The sequence below is a fragment of the Acinonyx jubatus genome, chromosome E3, assembly GCF_027475565.1.
Source record: "Acinonyx jubatus isolate Ajub_Pintada_27869175 chromosome E3, VMU_Ajub_asm_v1.0, whole genome shotgun sequence".
Classification (NCBI taxonomy): Eukaryota; Metazoa; Chordata; class Mammalia; order Carnivora; family Felidae; genus Acinonyx; species Acinonyx jubatus.
The window spans coordinates 18,638,220-18,652,994 of NC_069398.1; the positions used below are offsets into that span (position 1 = coordinate 18,638,220).

Sequence of the window (14,775 nt, forward strand, 5' to 3'; positions counted from 1 at the left end):
GCATAGAATGGTGCCTTAGTAAGAGATGTGTCTTTAAATTTTTTTTAATGTTTATTCATTTTTGAGAGAGAGAGACAGAGGGTGAGTGGGGACAGGGAGGGGCAGAGAGAGAGAGAATCCAAAGCAGGCTCCGGGCTCTGAGCAGTCGGCACAGAGCCCGATGTGGGGCTCTAACTCGCTGACCACCAGGTCATGACCTGAGCCAAGGTCGGATTCTTAACCGACTGAGCCACCCAGGAACCCCAGCAGGAGACATGTCGTAAAGCTTGGTTCGTGCCCTGCCTCCATGATCCTCGAACTTCAGTTTGTTCATCTGCGATAGGAGATAATGAGTCTAACCAATTTGTGTCAAGCCCCTGGCACAGCTCTGGCACACATAATACTGAGTAAACATTTATTTTTTTTCTCTCTTCAATTCTCAAAAAATATGGTCTTTCTTTTTCATTTCTTTCAGATAAGGTTGATGAGGGAGCACGGGCTTTCTTTCTCGTTTGCAGTTAGCTTTATCTTTATGGTTTAGCTTAGTTCAGATCCTGGAGAGCTTTGTAAATGCATCATACAACTTGACACAAGAATTTTTTTTAATGTTTATTTCTTTATTTTTGAGAGAGAGAGAGAGAGAGAGAGAGAGAGAGAGAGAGAACAAGTGGAGGAGGGGCAGAGAGAGAGAGGGTTCCACAGAATCCAAAGCACGCTCCAGGCTCTGGCTGTGAGCACAGAGCCCAGTGTGGAGCTGGAACCCATGAACTGTGAGATCTTGACCTGAGCTGACGTCAGCCGCTTAACCAACTGAGCCACCTGGGTGCCTTGGGAACCTGGTTTTAATTTCCGTTTATTGAGCTATGATTACATGGTAGCTTTTTTTTTAGCCTTTGTGTGTTGTTGTTGGTTTTTTTTGAGTTCTGATTGTTAAGTAATCTCTACATCCTACATGGGGCTCAACCTCACAACCCGGAGATCAGAGTCACATGCTGTACAGACTGAGCCAGCCAGGTGTCCCTAACCTGTATCATTTTTGCCTTCAGCCTCCACATCTCTTACTGAAAGGCTTGATCAATTGTAATGCAACTGCAAAAATTGCTTTGTTTATTTTTTCCTTTGTTTCCTCTATTTGTTTTCCTCCTCACAAAGAGCATTCTCCAGAACATAACACAATATAACATCAAATATTGATATAACAATATCAAATGGGAATGAGGTGAGGTCATTCCACCAGGACACGGTCATTCTTGCTTTGTGTCAGGAACAATTCAGCTGAAAGTATGAGCCGATTTCGTTTCCTTCATATATGACTGAGGCTCCAACAGTCACCTGCTCTTGCCCTTGGCACGTTCTACAAGCGCAGGAAGACAGACGCGGGGTGGAGTGTTTGAGAGGGGCACAGACAGGGCAGGACTCAGAAGCTGGGTCCCTGGGGAAAGTTATTTCACTTCTCTCTGCTTCTGTTCTCATCTGAAAACACACACATACACAAACAAAAAGGCAATAATTTTGCCTACCTCCTCAGGTTGCTGTGGTTGTGATGTACTTAACGGAAGTAAAGTTCCAGAACACTGCCTGATGCAAGGCGAGCTCCGAGGAAGTTCTGTTTCTCATCGTCTAAGGAGAGGCTCCATCCTGGCCAGGTATGTTGTGGAGGAGATAAAGCTTAACATTTTCTTGAGACCACCCATCTCCACCAGAATCAGACTAAGAACCTTCGTACGGGCAGGCCCATTTCGTGTAGGAATTGGGAAAATTGTAGCAGCCCCTTGGGCCCTCCTTTCTCCTGGGAACATCTGGTGGGCGGCCATGTATCACTGGGTGTGGGGTCAGATGCTGGCTACAGAAAGCCTCAGTATAGAATGGACCTCAGTGACTTTCCAAGTGGCATCATGGCAGAGAAAAGGGACCCATGTGCCATTCACAAGTGGCCATGTGGGAAGTTGCCCCTACACATACTTAGCTTCCTTGAGATCGTTCTGGTCCCCTTACCTTCTTTTTTTACTTATTCGTTTTTTAAGTTTATTTATTTTGAGAGAGAGAGAGAGAGAGAGAGGGAAAACAAGTGGTGGAGGGGCAGAGAGAATTCCAAGCAGTCTTCACACTGTCAGTGAGGAGCCTGATGCGGGGCTCAAACTCACGAACTGTGAGATCACGACCTGAGCCAAAGTCAGACGCTCAAGCGACTAAGCCACCCAGGTACCCCAGGTCCCTTTATCTTCTGATGGGGCCTGTGAGCTTTGGCTGCAGAGAAGTGTTAAGGTATACAAGTGGCTAGATTGGACAGGGACGATCTAAGCACAAGTGAAGGAAGGCATCCCAAGCAGGCTCCACTTGTTGGCACAAAGCCCAATACGGGGCTCATGAACCATGAGATCATGACCTGAGCCAAAATCAAGAGTTGGATGCCTAACCAACTGAGCCACCCAGGCACCCTCCAAAAATGTTAAGCTATTTTTTTAAGTGATAAGAGATACTTAAGAATCAAAACATCCCATTTTGATTCTAGATCATGTCGGATCTTCCTGGTTTTAATAATGTTTACCCTTCTATTGTTTTGTTTAAATTTTAAATTAAAATTTTATTTTAGTAAGTTCTATACCCAGCATGAGGCTTGAACTCACAACCCTGAGATTAAGAGTCACAGGCTCTACTGACTGAGCCAGCCAGATGCCCTTAGTGTTGTTTTTTTTTTTTTTTTGAGGAATGACTAATTAAAACAGAACATACATAATATTCAGATTTTACTTATTTATTAATTTATTTAGACGTAACATTTTTTATTGTTGTAAATACATGTAACAAAATTTATTATATTAACCTTTTTTAAAACTTTATATATATATTTTGAGAGAGAGTGTGTGCACGGGCAAGCAAGCAATTGGGGGAGGGGAGAGAGGGAGGGAGGCAGAGAATCTCAAGTAAGCCCCACCCTCAGTGGGGAGCAGGACTTGGGGCTTGAACCCCAAAACAGGAGATCATAACCTGAGCCGAATCAAGAGTCAGAAACTCAACTGACTGAGCCACCCAGGCACTCTTCTTTTTTTTTTTTTTTTTTAAGATTTTATTGTATTTATTTGTTAATTTTTTTGGAGAATTTTGTAATGTTTATTTACTTCTGAGAGACAGAGAGAGACAGAGCACAAGCAGGGGAGGGGTAGAGAGAGAGGGAGACACAGAATCTGAAGCAGGCTCCATGCTCCAAGCTGTCAGCACAGAGCCCAACATGGGGCTCAAACTCATGAACGATATCATGATTTGAGCTGAAGTCGGACGCTTAACCAACTGAGCCACCCAGGTGCCCCGAGCTCTTTTAAACAAACTTGAATACATGCCCAGGAAGTCTCCTGAAGTGGGTATGGAGGATCCCTCCTTGCCTTGGCCTTTGGTGGTGTGAGTTGTGGCAGCCTGCTCCCAAATGGTCTTAAACTAGGGTTTCCTCACCTTCACAGTATTGACATCTGACCCAGGTAATTCTTGGTGGGGGAGACTTTCCTGCATGCTGTAGGATATTTCACAGCCTCTCTGGTCTCTATTCACTAACCCCATAGATGTTACAACCAAAGATGTCTCCAGACATCGCCAAGTGTCACCTGTGTGAGGTCAAGCCCCGCGTTGGGCTCCATCCTTGGCATGAAGGCTACTTATGTTAAAAAAAAAAAAAGAAAAAGTTAATCAAAGGAAGGTATGAGACGAAAAGTTTAAAAATCTCTCAGGATGTAGAACAAAATGACAACGAAATGGAAAGTATGAAAGAAAAGTTAAGAGATGGAGGGCCAATGTATTCCATATTAATCTAACAGAAGTTCCAGAGAGCACCAAGAAAATGGAGGAGAGGAGATAATCAAAGATTCTATTTGACTGAGAAAAAAACATTTCAAGCAGAGAAAACAGGTCTGTAAAGTGGCTCTCACCTGGCTGCACCCTGGATCACCTGAGAGCTCTTAGAAACGCACACACCAAGATCCCTGCTTCTCCTCAAGGTGGAGTCACAGGGACCAGTTTTACCTTCCCGCCAGAAACCGCCACCACCACTGCAACAAAACCAGACAAAACACACGATACAACAGTTTTCAAAACAGTGGACACCAAGCAATGAAAGGCAGTAACATGCCTCGCAATCCCAGAGAGAAAGGAAAACAAGTGAGATTTGTCCTTTGAGGACACCAGGGTGAGAGCCATCTCTGCAGGCGGCTGTGCTCAGGGCCTTTTCGCACCAGCCCGACTAGCAATGTGACAAAGTGGAGGGCAGAGTGTTCAGGAAGGGTTTCACTTAGTAGTGGGGAATAATCAGCCCTAAGCTGAGCACTACTATGCACCTGCCTAACAAATCACACAGATTATCAAAGTATCTGGCCCTCGGCAAGGTAAAACTCACAACGCTGGCCAATCAGCCACAGATTATGCATGACGCAGAATGAGGAGAATCATCAATCAATTGAAACCAACCTAGCACTGATACAAACGCTAGAGGGAGCAGAAAAGGACATTAAACAGCTACTATAATGGTATTCCATATGTTTTTAAAAAGTTAAATAGAGACATGGACATATAAGAAAGAAATGAAAATTCCAATGTCAGGGATGCTTGGCTGGCTCAGTCGGTAGAGCACGGAACTCTTGCTCTCGGGGTTGTGAGTTTGAGCCCCATGTTGGGTGTTGAGATTACTTAAAAAAGTAAAATCTTAAAAAAATACAGAAAATTACAGTGTCAGAGATGAAAACTACACTGAATGGAATCAACGGTAGATTCGACATTGCAGAAGAAAAGATTAGTGAAGCTGAAGGCGCAGCCACAGAAATTATCCAAATGAAACACACAGAGAAAGGAAGTTTTTGTTTTGTTTTGTTGTTTTTAATTACATCCGAAGATTTCAGGAGTAGATACCTTAATGACCCTTACCCATTTAGCCCATCTCCCCTCCCACCACCCTTCCAGTAACCCTCTGTTCTCCATATTTTAAGAGTCTCATGTTTTGTTCCCCTACCTGTTCTTATGTTATTTTTGCTTCCCTTCCCTTATGTTCATCTGTTCTGGGTCTTAAAGTCCTCATATGAGTGAAGTCATATGATATTTGTCTTTCTCTGACTAATTTTGCTTAGCATAATAACCCTCTAGTTCCATCTATGTAGTTGTAGATGGCAAGATTTCATTCTTTTTGATTGCTGAGGAATAATCCATTGTATATATATACCACATCCATCCATCCATGGACATTTGGTGTCTTTCCATGCTTTGGCTATTGTCGATAGTGCTGCTATAAACATCGGGGTGCATGTTTCCCTTCAAAACAGCATTCCTGTATCCCTTGGATAAATACTTAGTAGTGCAATTGCTGGGTTGTAGGGTAGTTCTATTTTTAGTTTTTTGAGGAAAAAAACCTTCATACTGTTTTCCAGTGTGTCTGCACCAGCTTGCATTCCCACCAGCAATGCAAAAGAGTTCCTCTTTCTCTGCATCCTCGCCATCATCTGTTGTTGCCGGAATTGTTAATGTTAGCCATTCTGACAGGTGTAAGGTGGTATCTCATTGTGTTTTTGATTTGTATTTCCCTGATAATGAGTGATGTGGAGCATTTTTTCATGTGTCTGTTAGCCATCTGGATGTCTTCTTTGGAGAAGTGTCTATTCATGTCTTTTGCCCATTTCTTCACTGGATTACTTGTTTTTTGGGTGTTGAGTTTGATAAGTTCTTTATAGATTTTGGATACTAACCCTTTATCGGCATTGTTTGCAAACATCTTCTCCCATTCTGTCGGTTGCCTTTTAGTTTTGCTGATTGTTTCCTTCGCCGTGCAGAAGCTTTTTATTTTGATGAGTTCCCAATAGTTCATTTTTGCTTTTGTTTCCTTTGCCTCTGGAGACGTGTTGAATAAGAAGTTGCTGCGGCCAAGATCAAAGAAGTTTTTGCCTGCTTTCTCCTCGAGGATTTTGATGGCTTCCTGTCTTACATTTAGGTCTTTCATCCATTTTGAGTTTGTTTTTGTGTATGGTGTAAGAAAGTGGTCCAGGTTCTTTTTTTCTGCATGTTGCTGTCCAGTTTTCCCAGCACCACTTGCTAAAGAGACTGTCTTTATTCCATTGGATATTCTTTCCTGCTTTGTCAAAGATTAGTTGGCCATACGTTTGTGGTTCCATGTCTGGGTTCTCTATTCTGTTCCATTGATCTGAGTGTCTGTTCTTGTGCCAGTACCATACTGTCTTTATGATTACAGCTTTGTAGTATAACTTGAAGTCTGGGATTGTGATACCTCCTGCTTTGGTTTTCTTTTTCAAGATTGCTTTGGCTATTCGGAGTCTTTTCTGGTTCCATACAAGTTTTAGGATTGTTTGTTCTAGCTCTGTGAAGAATGCTGGTGTTTTTTTGATAGGGATTGCATTGAATATGTAGATTGCTTTGGGTAGTATCAACATTTTAACAATATTTGTTCTTCCTATTCAGGAGCTTGGAATCTTTTTCCATTTTTTGTGTCTTCTTCAATTTCTTTCACAAGCTTTCTATAATTTTCAGTGTATATGTTTTTCACCTCTTTGGTTAGACTTATTCCTAGGTATTTTATGGCTTTTGGTGCAATTATAAATGGGATTGTTTCCTTGATTTATTTTTCTGTTGTTTCATTGTTGGTGTATAGGAATGCAACTGATTTCTGTGCATTGACTTTCTATCCTGCAACTTTGCTGAATTCATGAATCAGTTCCAGCAGTTTTTAGGTGCAATCTTTTGGGTTTTCCATATAGAGTATCATATCATGTGTGAAGAGTGAAAGTTTCACTACCTCCTTGCTGATTTGGATGCCTTTTATTCCTTTGTGTTGCCTGATTGCTGAAGCTAGGACTTCCAATACTATGTTAAATAACAGTGGTGAGAGTGGACATCCCTGTCATGTTCCTGACCTTAGGGGGGGAAAGCTCTCAGTTTTTCCCCATTGAGGATGATATTAGTGGTGGGTCTTTCATGTATGGCTTTTATGATCTTGAGGTATAATCCTTCTATCCCTACTTTCTTGAGGGTTTTATCAAGAAAAGATGCTGTATTTTGTCAAATGCTTTCTCTGCATCTATTGAGAGGATCATGTGGTTCTTGTCCTTTATTTTATTGATGTGATGCATCACATTAATTGTTTTGTGGATACTGAACCAGCCCTGCATCCCAGGTACAAATCCCACTTGGTTGTGGTGAATAATTCTCTTAATGTATTGTTGGATCTGGTTGGCTAGTATCTTATTGAGGATTTTTTCATCCATGTTCATCAGGGAAATTGGTCTGTAGTTCTCCTTTTTAGTGGGGTCTTTGGTTTTGGAAGCAAGGTAGTGCTGGCTTCATAGAAAGAGTTTGGAAGTTGTCCTTCCATTTCTATCTTTTTGGAACAGCTTCAAGAGAATAGGTCTTAACTCTTCTTTAAATGTTTGGTAGAATTCCCCTGGAAAGCCATCTGTCCCTGGACTCTTGTTTTTTGGGACATTTTTGATTTCTAATTCCGTTTTTTTTTTTCTGGTCATGAGTCTGTTCAAATTTTCTATTTCTTCCTCTTTCAGTTTTGGTAGTGTATATGTTTCTAGGAATTTGTCCATTTCTTCCAGGTTGCCCATTTTATTGGTATATAATTGTTCATAATATTCTCTTATTATTGTTTTTATTTCCGCTGTGTTGGTTGTGATCTCTCCTCTTTCATTCTTGATTTTATTTATTTGGGTCCTTTCCTTTTTCTTTTTGATCCAACTGGCTAGTGGTTTATCAATTTTTTAAATTCTTTCAAAGAACCAGCTTCTGGTTTCATTGATTGGTTCTACTGGGTTTTTTGTTTTGTTTTTTTTGTTTTGGTTTCAATAGCATTTATTTCTGCTCTAATCTTTATTATTTCCTGTCTTCTGCTGGTTGTGGTTTTTATTTGCTGTTCTTTTTCCAGCTCCTTAAGGTTCAAGGTTAGGTTGTGTATCTGAGATCTTTCTTCCTTCTTTAGGAAAGCCTGGATATACTTTCTCTTATGACCACCTTTCCTCCATCCCAGAGGTTTTGGGTTGTGGTCTCATTTTCATTGGCTTCCATGAACTTTTTAATTTCTTCTTTAACTTCTTGCTTAGCCCATTCATTCTTTAGTAGGATATTGTTTAGTCTCCAAGTATTTGTTACCCTTCCACATGTTTTCTTGTGGTTGATTACGAGTTTCATAGTGTTGTGGTCTGAAAATATGCAAAGTATAATCTCGATCTTTTTGTACTTGTTGAGGGCTGATTTGTGTCCCAGCATGTGGTCTATTCTGGAGAATGTTCCATGTGCACTGGAGAAGAATGTATATTCCACTGCTTTAGGATGAAATGTTCTGAATATATCTGTTATATCCATCTGGTCCAGTGTGTCATTCAAAGCTATTGTTTCCTGGTTGATTTTTTGATTAGGTGATCTGTCCATTGCTGTGAGTGGGGTGTTGAAGTCTCCTACTATTATGGTATTACTATCAATGAGGCCCTTTATGTTTGTGATTAATTGATTTATATATTTGGGTGCTCACACATTTGGCACATAAATGTTTACAGTTGTTAGGTCTTCTTGGTGGATAGACCCCTTATGTATGATATAATGCCCTTCTTAATCTCTTGATACAGTCTTTATTTTAAAGTCTAGATTGTCTGATATAAGTATGGCTACTCTGGCTTTCTTTTGTTGACCATTAGCATGATACATGGTTCTCCATCCCCTTACTTTCAATCTGAAGGTGTCTTTAGGTCTAAAGTGGGTCTCTTGTAAGCAGCATATAGATGGATCTTGTTTTCTTAATCCATTCTGTTACCCTGTGTCTTTTGATTGGAGCATTTAGTCCATTGACATTTAGAGTGAGTACTGAAAGATATGAATTTATTGCCATTATGTTGTTTGTGGAGCTGGAGTGTCTGGTGGTGTTCTCTGGTCCTTTCTAGTCTTTGTTGTTTTTGGTCTTTATTTATTTATTTGTGTTTTTTGTTTCATCTTTTCTCCCCTCAGAGAGTCCCCCTTAAAATTTCTTGCAGGGCTGGTTTAGTGGTCACAAACTCCTTTAATTTTTGTTTGTCTGGGAAACTGTTTATGTCTCCTTCTATTTTGAATGACAGCCTTGCTGGATAAAGAATTCTTGGGTGCATATTTTTCCAATTCAGCACATTGACTATATCCTGCCACTCCTTTCTGGCCTGCCAAGTTTCTGTGGACAGGTCTGCTGCAAACCTGATCTGTCTTCCCTTGTAGGTTAGGGACTCTTTTTCCCTTGCTGCTTTCATGATTCTCTCCTTGTCGGAGTATTTTGTGAATTTGACTCTTACATGCCTTGTTGATGGTCAGTTTTGTTGAATCTAATGGGGGCCTCTGTGCTTCCTGGATTTTTATGTCTGTGTCTTTCCCCAGGTTAGGAAAGTTTCCCGCTATGATTTGCTCACATAACCCTTCTACCCCTATTTCTCTCCCTTCCTCTTCTGGGACCCCTATGATTCTGATGTTGTTCCTTTTTAATGAGTCACTGATTTCTCTAGTTCTTAAGTCATGCCCTTTTCCCTTAATCTCCCTCTTTTTCTCTGCTTCATTATTCTCCATAAGTTTGTCCTCTATATCACGGATTCTCTGTTCTGTCTCATCCATCCTTGCTGCTGTGGCTTCCATTCGAGATTGCAGCTCAGTTATAGCATTTTTTATTTCATCCTGACTAGATTTTACTTCTTTTATCTTACCAGAAAGGGATTCTAATCTATTTTCAACTCCAGCTAGTATTCTTATTATCATGATTCAAAATTCTGGTTCAGACATCTTGCTTGTTTCTGTGTTGGATAAGTCCCTGGCTGTCGTTTCTTCCTGCTCTTTCTTTTGGGTTGAATTCCTTCATTTCATCATTTTGAAGGGAGAAAAAGAATGAATGAGGTAAAAAAATAAAATTTTAAAAATACTAAAATTAGGGGCGCCTGGGTGGCACAGTCAGTTAAGCATCCGACTTCAGCCAGGTCACGATCTCGCGGTCCAGGAGTTCGAGCCCGCGTCGGGCTCTGGGCTGATGGCTCAGAGCCTGGAGCCTGTTTCCGATTCTGTGTCTCCCTCTCTCGCTCCCCTCCCCCGTTCATGCTCTGTCTCTCCCTGTCCCAAAAATAAATAAACGTTGAAAAAAAATTTAAAAAAAATACTAAAACTTAAAAATATTAAACTTAAAAAATTAAAAACGAAGACACACACACACACAAAATCGAATAAATGATCCAAGATCCTAGGTGTGTTTTGGTCAGGGACTTGAAAGGGGCTTGATAGATTAGAGAAAAAAAGGGAAAGGAAAAAAAAAGGAAATCATTTGAAAATTTGAAAAAAATGAATACACTGAAGTAGACTAAAATGAAATGATGGAAGTAAAATAATTTGAAAAAAATACAGAAAATTAAAAAATATAGTAGAAAAATTAAAGAAAAATATTTTAATAAAAATTGAAAATAAATGATTTTTATTTTTTTCTGTATTCAAGAAAAAGAAACGAAAAAGAGAATAAAGAAGAAAGGGGAAAAAAAGAAAGAAAAGTGAACAGATGGAATGGTGAGCAGACTGAAATACGACTGAAATTATTTCATTTTCTCCTAGTAGTCAAACTATGAAGTACTTTATAGTCCGTAAACTAAGCAGGCGGAGAGTCTTCTGTTCCTGAAGAGCGAGGTTGGCCCAGTTGGGCGGAACTTAGTGTAATGGCTCCGTTCTCCACTAGATGGCACTGCTTAGCTTGCTGGGTGGACGGTTGTGGCGCTTGTAGGTGTATATGCGCATGCGCGGGAGTGGTGAAAATGGCGTCACCCAGTCACCCAGTCTCTAGTATCAGAACTCTGTTTTCCCTGATCAGCAATCACACACCCGTCCTTTGTATTCGGCTTCCATCCACTCCCCGCTTTTATGCAGTGGGTGACCAAGCCCCAGGCAGCACCTCCCTCCTGAGTTTTGTCTCTGATGCGGCTGTTTTTCTGGCCCCTTACTTCTGAGGGACTGGGGCTTTGACCCGTTCTGCCCCTCTGTGGAGGGCCTCACCGAACAATGGCCTGGTGCCGGCCACACTCAGGAACGTTTGAGAGACTGTGCTGCTGCCGATGCCCAGAGACTGTGGCCAGGTGCCAGCCTGCCCTAGAAAAAGTTCACACGATAGTGTAGCAGCAGCATTTCAGGGACTATGGAAAATCACAACACGCGTCTGGCACCAGGCTTTACCCCCAACAACCCTGCTCCAGTACCTGCGAATGTGGTTGTTTTCCCGGGTCCACTGGGGCCTTGCTTTTGGGGAACCACAGAGGTGTCCTCCCAGCAGGGGAACTGCCTCTCCCGTGTGGCCTGAAGAACCCCAGGCTCCACTCTGCTCCTGGAGATTTGCCCTTCCTACCAGAGCACTGCCAGGTATTAGCTGCGGAGTTTCAGCCTCTGCACTCCCTCTGTTTGTAGAGTCTTAATGGAATTTAAACCCTCTCCTTTCTCCTTCTCCTTTTTTAGTTCATTCCCTGTGGCTGTTTACACTTTTCCACCTTTTCTCCAGCTGCTTTTGAGGGGGGTACTTTTCACCTCCTCTCCCCACCCCCACGTCTCCATCCTCTCTCCACACACAAAAGCGGGTCCCTACCGTCCTTGGCTTCTCTACCTCCCAGTTCATCTCTCTGTGCTGCGTGCCTGCTGAATTCTGTGGTTCAGGTTGTGCACATTGTTGTGTTAAGCCTCAGGTCAGTTTTCTAGGTGTGCAGGATGGTTTAGTGTTGGTCTGGCTGTATTTCATGGATGCGAGACACACAAAAAACTTCCATGCTGTTCTGCCATCTTGGCTCCTCCCCACCATAGGTCCGAAAGGAAATTTTTTTTAATGAAAAATGCATCAGTGTGCTGTGGGATGACCTCAAGTGGCCTAGTGTGTGAATGATTGGAGTTGAAGGAGAGGAGAGACAGAGAGATGGAAAAATATTTTAAGAAGTAATGGCTGAATAATTTCCAAGCTTATTGAAAATTATAAACCTACAGATACAAGAAGCTCAACAAATCTCACCCATAAGAATCTCCACCAAGGCACTCCCAAAGGGGCACCTGGCTGGCTTCATTAGTAAATCACGCACCTCTTGGGCTTGGGGTTGTGAGTTCAAGCCTGAAGCCCCACATTGAGTATGGAGATTATTTAAAAACTAAAATCTTTAGGGGCGCCTGGGTGGGTGGCTCAGTTGGTTAAGTTCCAACTTTGGCTCAGGTCATGATGTCACAGTTCATGAGTTCAAGCCCCAAGTCCAGCTCCATGCTGATGGTGAGGAGCCTGCTTGGGATTGTCTCTCTCTCTCCTCCTCTCTCTGCCCTTTCCCTATGTTCTCTCTCTCTCAACAGTAAGTAACCTTTAAAATAAACAAAAGTAAATCTTTAACGGGGTTAAGTGGTTAAGTGTCCAACTCAGTGGTTAAGCATCCAACTCCTGATCTTAGCTCGGATCTTGATCTTGGGGTCGTGAGTTCAAGCTTTATGTTGGGCTCCGTGGTGGGTGTGAAGCTTACTTAAAATAAATAAATAAGTAAATAAAATTTAAAAAAAAAGCAAAGCCCAAATTCATAGATCCTGAGAACAGATTGGTGAGTGAAAGGGGTCAAAAGGTCCAAAGTAGAGTCACAAAATAAATAAGTCCTGAGGATGTAATGTACCGTGTGGTGCCTATAGTCAACAATATTGTAATCTATACTGGAAAGTTGCTAAGAGAGTAGATCTTAAAAGTTGTCATCACAAGAAAAGAAAACTGTGACTATGTGTGAAGATGGATGTTAACTAGACTTCTTGTGGTAATCATTGTGCAATATACACAGATATCAAATCATTACATTATACATTTCAACTAATATAATGTTCTATGTCAATTACATCTCAATTCAAAAAAAGTGAAGGCAAAAAAGAGACATTTTCAGATTTACAAAAGCTGAACCAGAAGACCCACACCCAATGAAATTGTAAAATGACATCCTTTGAGCAGCAGAAAAATAATCCTAGAAGAAATCTGGATTCACAAAAGGAATGAGGAGCATCAGAAATAGTAGAAATTGTAGGGGCGCCTGGGTGGCTCAGTCAGTTAGGCACCCAACTCTTGGTTCCAGCTCAGGTCATGATCTCACGGCTCGTCAGTTTGAGCCTACATCAGGCTCCATGCTCACAGCACAGAGCCTGCCTGAGATTCTCTCTCTCCCTCTCTCTCTCTGCCCTTCCTCTGCTCTTTTTGTCTCTCAAAATAAATAAACTTAGATATAGGGGCACTTGGCTGGCTCAGTCAGTAGACCACGTGACTCTTGATCTCTGGGTTGTGAGACCGAGCCACACGTTGGATATGGAGATTATATAAAAATTTAAAAATTAAAAAAAATAGTAGACATATGGATATATGTGTATATATATAAACATATATATATACACATATATATGTGTATATATATATATATATATATATATATACGTATGACTTATTTTCTTATTATTTAAGTACCTTTCAAAGATAATTGATTTTTTTCAAAAAAAAGAATAGTATACTGTGGAGGTTAAAATACATATAAAAGTTAAATACATCACAATGATAGCATAGAGGCCAGGAGAGGTGATATTTAAGTCTACAGTTGCAAGGTTTTTATACTATGTATGATGTGGTGTAATGCTTCTCAGAAGCAGACTGAGAGAGGTTAAAGTTGAATGCTATAAACCCTAAAGCAACTACACACACACACTGAAAGAGGTATAGCTCATAAGTCAACAAAGGAGAAAAAAAAGCATAAAAAAATACCTCCAAAAACAGGCATAAGAAAGGACGCCTGGGTGGCTCAGTCAATTAAGCGTCTGACTTCAGCTCAGGTCATGCTCTCAAGTTCATGAGTTCAAGCCCCATGTCTGGCTCTGTGCTGACAGCTCAGAGCCTGAAGCCCACTTAGGGTTCTGTCTCCCTCACTCTGCTCCTCCCCAACTCACGCTTGCTAGTGTGTGCACTCTCTCTCTGTCTCTCTCTCTCTCAAAATAAACATAAAATATTTAAATAAATAAATAACCTTAAAGCGGCACCTGGGTGGCCCCTTCGGTTAAGCATCCAAATTCAGCTCAGGTCATGATGTTGTGGTTCACGAGTTCAAGCCCTAGTGGGCTCTGTGCTGACAGCTGGAGCCTGCTTCGGATTCTGTCTTTCTCTTTCTCTCTCTCTCTGCTGCTCCTCCTCCTGTGCTCTTCCTTTCTCCCTCTCTCACAAAAATAAAGCATTTAAATAAATAAAATGAAATGAAATCTTAAAGAAAAAAACTCTTTATGTATATATGTACGTATGTCTCCTGCTGGTTTTCCTCTGGAAGAATGTGACTCATACAACAGGCAGGTTTACTTATGCAACCGAACAAGTCAAGGTTGGGTATTAATTCCCTCAAGGTTTGCTCCATACCCACTCCCTCTACAAACTAACCTGTACCTTCACTCATCTTCATTTTCTTCTTTCTTAAGGTTTCCTGCCCCAACAGCTACGTAAAACATCCTCCCCAATCTCCTGCGAGACCTTGTTCCATCAGTTCCCTCCTCTTTCCTGAATCCTCAGCCTCTTCCTCCCTCTGACTCCTTCTTCGTCATATAAACATGCTCATGTCTCCCCTGTCTAGGAAAAAAACCCAATCTCTCTTTCCTTACATCCCCCATAACTGTGACTAGCCTATTTTCTGGCTTTCTGGAGCCAGACATCTTGGAATATTCAAGTCTTGCTGCCTGTATTTCCTCATTTCTCATTCATTCCTTAGCCAACTGCAGCCTGGTTTCAGCTTCCCCCAATCCCCCGAAGCTCTT

At 41.4% G+C, this 14,775-nt stretch overlaps 1 protein-coding gene across 2 annotated transcripts in view; it reads left to right on the forward strand.

The window, feature by feature from the left end:
* CE3H16orf54 (chromosome E3 C16orf54 homolog) overlaps positions 1–14,775 on the forward strand; it is a 55,163-nt gene that overhangs the window by 20,207 nt on the left and 20,181 nt on the right. The window contains exon 2 of one of the 2 annotated variants that reach the window (XM_053213569.1): positions 1,508–1,625. The exons of the other annotated variant lie outside the window; for it this stretch is intronic. The gene's annotated coding sequence lies outside the window, so the exon portion shown is untranslated. The remainder of the gene's footprint in view (positions 1–1,507; positions 1,626–14,775) is intronic. 2 annotated transcript variants of the gene reach the window in all.